The following is a 5018-nucleotide window of genomic DNA, read 5'->3' on the forward strand; positions in this document are numbered from 1 at the left end:
GGAAGGAAGGAAGGAAGGAAGAAAGAAAGAAAGAAAGAAAGAAAGAAAGAAAGAAAGAAAGAAAGAAAGAAAGAAAGAAAAGAAAGCTGAAGCCAACACCCTTCTGTTTAACTTGTATTTGGGGGATAGGTAGGAAGACACAACTTGGTTTTTAAAAAACTGACCTTCCCCTAAGGCCTGGTCATAGAAGTGTAAATGAATCCACTGTTACCAGTTGTCATAGGTCACATCACATTACCCGTGTGTTCTGAGATCTCTCTCTCTCTCTCTCTCTCACACACACACACACACACACACACACACACCTACCTGCCAATATGCCTGGGCAGGTAGCTCTATCACAGTTACATATGAGTTCTAAGCAGGTAGGATGATGGAAAAAGATGAACTTGGAATGGATTTTCCATTCTGTTTAGAAGGAAGCACTAGCACTCTCTGACATACAGACAGATGCTGCTGGGAGCCGTCCTTTTCTGCCTTCATCCTTTTCACTTCGGTTCGTTCCAGCTTTGTGAGGGACACAGTTATGTATTTGTCTGCTTACAGAACAATTCTGCCCGAGAGCATAAAGCAAAGATACCTATGATTCCTTCCATGTGTTTTCAAGTTTTACATTCTACTACATCCACAGTATGTCGGCAGTTCTCAGCTATGAAAGAACAAGACAATTGGGTAAAAATCTTCATCTGCTGAGGCATTTCTGCAGGTATTGCCTCTGGCAGGAAAAGTGGATCCAGGATGGATAAGAATGAAAACTTGGTATAGCCAGACTTGGTCAGACTGGATCAAGACTTCTGGACGCTGATCCTATGTTTTAATCTTTCCACACATTTAAACACAGTAGAACATTTGGGGAAAAGTCTCTGTATGACAACTCTTAGAGCAAAGCTTCAGGGCCGGCTACATCTAAACAATGCTCAGAATATTGGGGTGGGGTGAGAGAGGTTGAGGTGGAGGCTGGTTCTTAACAGAAGAGCAGAGGATCACCAGGTTGTCTGAGCACACCACTCCAGCATCATCTAGTCATCTAGTCATCAGGCATCATCCACTTCCTTCCACTGAAGGAAACAGACCCATGGGGTTCACAACCCTAGTTTCCCAGTGCCCTTCCCTTCCCTTCCCTTCCCTTCCCTTCCCTTCCCTCCCCTCCCCTCCCCTCCCCTCCCCTCCCCTCCCCTCCCCTCCCCTTCCCTTCTCTTTTCTTTTTTTCCTTTTATTGTTGTTGTTGTTGTTTTGGTTTTTCAAGACAGGGTTTCTCTGTATAGCCCTGGCTGTCCTGGAACTCACTTTGTAGACCAGGCTGGCCTCGAACTCAGAAATCTGCCCGCCTCTGCCTCCCAACTGCTGGGGTTAAAGGCGTGCACCACCACTGCCCGGCTCCCAGTGCTTTTTCTAAGCTGTTCTTCCTACATGGTTACAACAGAACCAGATGGGAGGAGACCATGAGAAAATGAAAATAAGCAAACATTCCTGTGCAGGGGACATGGTTTAAGTCTTTAAGGGGTTTAAAAACAAGTCCCTAGAGAAGCTGCTGCCATGGAATTTCCAGGAAACTTCCTTTGCCTCCCAACATGGACCCCAAAAGCCCCAGTCCAAATGTCTGAAAACTACAATTGTGAGATGCTATAAATGATCAAAGCAGTCGGACAGAGAAGGAGTGTGCTCTTGGCAGCATAGCCTCTTCAGAAGTGCTTTGAAGCATAGGGGTAAAAAGTATTCAACAGATACTCTGTAAAAACCGGTCATAGGACCGCATGGCTAGGAAATGTTCTAAACAGTAAAATGACTTCAGGATATAGCTCTTCGACATTAAATGTAGCACAATTAAAAAAAAAAGATTTACAAGAAGATATAATGCTAACAGAAAATTCCAAAGCAAAGAACACACACAAAAGAATCACAACAGTGCTAAATAAGTGATAAATAAATCACTTATTTATCATATGACCACACCGTGTTGAATCCTTTTCTTTACATGTCCTGGAGACTCTTAAAGATGGCCTTTAAGCATTCTGCATTTCTTTGCCTATCTTCTAACTCAGTATCTTGCTCCAGTCGATTTTGGTGCAGGTAAGTGGAAGCTGCCAGCACAAGGCCTTGAACGTGGTGTTTGACATAGTTTGATAATTTTCACTAATTGCTGTCTGATACTCATTTTCTGAACTCTCTGTGATTTTAATAAGCTCCTTGGCAGTTTGGACTTCATTAGAAACAGTTACTGAGTCCTGCACATCTTTATGACTAACCAACTGAATGTTGCCGTCTTCATAACAATGAACCTGAATCTTGAGCACTCCAGCCACCTGGGCTGAAGGTGGTGTGATGGTGAACTTCCACTCTGATCTCCAGTGACCATTCCAGAAGTTTTTGGGTTGAAACTGGTGGCTTTCAATACATGCAATAATGCTCTGTTGCCTGTCTATAGTTTTAGTGTAAACAGTACAGAAGCCGTTGGAATAATGATCTTTCACATAGGCTCTCAGAGCACTGTCACATGAGTCCCTCCAAGACCTCAAGCCTTCATCCACATCCTCTGGCTGCCGGTCACTTGCTTCTTTCTGTAAGTGATCAAACTTAAAGGAAATTTTGTTTCTCGGATCTAAAAATCTGCTGTTACCAAGGTCACAATGCTCTGTAGTTAAGACCTGGTCATCATAGCCTTCTATTTTCACAGGTGTAAACTGATCCATGTTATCCTGGGCAAATGCGTGTGCTGCCCCTTCCCTGAGAAGACTGTCATTATTAAGCAGTAGCCAGGCATCATTGAATACGTCATTAAACTCCCCTGGGGGTGCATGGGTGATGAATTTAGCGGTAATGCAGACCTTCTCTTCATCTGACACCCGATCCTCAAAGTCGGCCATCTTACTCTTATAGGTTCACATTTTTAGGCTGTAGATCTATAAACTACCTCCCAAAGCTCCAAATGACATGGACTTTCTGGGAGTGGGGGTTTCACGCCCTCCACCCCAGCTACCAGAAATGTGGAGGATCATAAGTCAGAGGATAGCCCAGGCGATTTGGCAAAACTCTGTCTCAAGATACAGTTCAAGGGGATAGAGATATAGCTTGGTGGTAGAGTGCTTGCCCAACATATGCAAAGCCCTGGGTTCAATTTCTAGAGTCTTGCCATACTCAAACAGGCGCCAAAGTCTTCATTTAGTCATTATGCATTGAGAGGCCGGGTAGATCTCTATATTCAAGTTAACAGTTATTATTGGCTAGTCCACTGCTGGCCCACAAGCTCAGAAGCTGTCAAGTCATGTAGAGTATCTCACAGGTTGGTTGACTCTCAGAGGTTGGTTGACTCTCAGAGGTTGGTTGACTCTCAGAGGTTGGTTGACTCTCACAGGTTGGTTGACTCTCAGAGGTTGGTTGACTCTCAGAGGTTGGTTGACTCTCACAGATTGGTTGACTCTCAGAGGTTGGTTGACTCTCAGAGGTTGGTTGACTCTCAGAGGTTGGTTGACTCTCACAGGTTGGTTGACTCTCACAGGTTGGTTGACTCTCACAGGTTGGTTGACTCTCACAGGTTGGTTGACCTTAGCATGCCCCAGGAAGAAGCTTTTTCCAACCTTGTGCCTTGTCTAAGTATACAATGCACTACTTCATGCCCTTCTTGGAGAACAGAAGAGTTAGTGTAATGTGAAGACACTACACATTAGCAGATTGGACCATGAAGCTCGGAGACTCCCCTATTAAGTGGTCCTGGTTCTGGGGCTTCTGGAATCTGTGCCAAAGGTTATTTCAACTAGGAGACAGGAGGATGATTGGGCACCAAAACCCTGAGGGCCAGGCAGGTAATGCAGAGGAACAAAGGGACTTAGGTGTGGCTGGCAGCAAATAGAGCAGGACCTGCCCATCCCAGATGCCACCCACTTAGATTTGTTAACTGTCAGACAATAATTGAGCCTGGTATTCCCCAGCCTTTTACCTTTCTTTCTTTCTTTCTTTCTTTCTTTCTTTCTTTCTTTCTTTCTTTCTTTCTTTCTTTCTTTCTTTCTTTCTTTCTTCCTTCCTTCCTTCCTTCCTTCCTTCCTTCCTTCCTTCCTTTCTTTCTTTCTTTCTTTCTTTCTTTCTTTCTTTCTTTCTTTCTTTCTTTCTTTCTTTCTTTCTTTCTTTTTGAGACAGGGTTTCTATGTGTAGCCCTGGCTGTCCTGGAACTCACTTTGTAGACCAGGCTGGACTCGAACTCAGAAATCTGCCTGCCTCTGCCTCCCGAGTGCTGGGATTAAAGGCGAGCACAACCAAGCCTGGCTCAGCCTTCTACTTTTTTTTTTTTTTTTTTAAATAAGTACACTGTAGCTGTCTTCAGACACTCCAGAAGAGGGTGCCAGATCTTGTTATGGATGGTTGTGAGCCACCATATGGTTGCTGGGAATTGAACTCAGGACCTTTGGAAGAGCAGTCAGTGCTCTTAACTGCTGAGCCATCTCTCCAGCCCCAGCCTTCTACTTTTTAAAGAGATCTTGAAATTCAAACTATGAAATACCTTCCCTTTTGTCTGTTGACCGTTCATATCTTTTGACACCACAGAACTCTATATATGCACCTGTGGGCCTCCTATCTAAATGCTACAGTGACTGTCATTTGATGGGCAGCTTACTTTGTGTGTAGCAGTGCCCAGTGGGTATTCTATGTGCTAAACTTAATCTTACAGCAACCTTGGAAGAGAGAAGCCATTTATTTTATCTATCTATCTATCTATCTATCTATCTATCTATCTATCTATCTATCTATTTATTTATTTAAAGAGATGGAGGAAGGGCTCACCATGCAGACCAGGCTGGCCTCAGGAAATCTTGAGCCTCTCTGGTATCTGGGACTCCATACCATTGTGCCCAGTTGGGTGAGAACGTCAATGGCATTTCACAAAGCAGAAAAACAGATTAACGAAGTTCAATGCACTGGTTAATGTTCTACTTGTCAATCAAAGTGACCTTAGGGCTGGAAACAGGACTCTTTTGTTAAAGGTTAGGCTCACAATCAAAACATCAAGAGTGACCTTGGAGGCTTTC

At 43.9% G+C, this 5018-nt stretch overlaps 1 pseudogene; it reads right to left on the minus strand.

The window, feature by feature from the left end:
- Positions 1 to 1962: 1962 nt before the first annotated feature.
- Positions 1963 to 3529, minus strand: LOC110285824 (F-actin-capping protein subunit alpha-1 pseudogene; annotated as a pseudogene).
- Positions 3530 to 5018: the final 1489 nt, after the last annotated feature.

The sequence above is a fragment of the Mus caroli genome, unplaced genomic scaffold, assembly GCF_978045245.1.
Source record: "Mus caroli unplaced genomic scaffold, Mus_caroli_1 scaffold_20, whole genome shotgun sequence".
In the NCBI taxonomy this organism is placed as follows: Eukaryota; Metazoa; Chordata; class Mammalia; order Rodentia; family Muridae; genus Mus; species Mus caroli.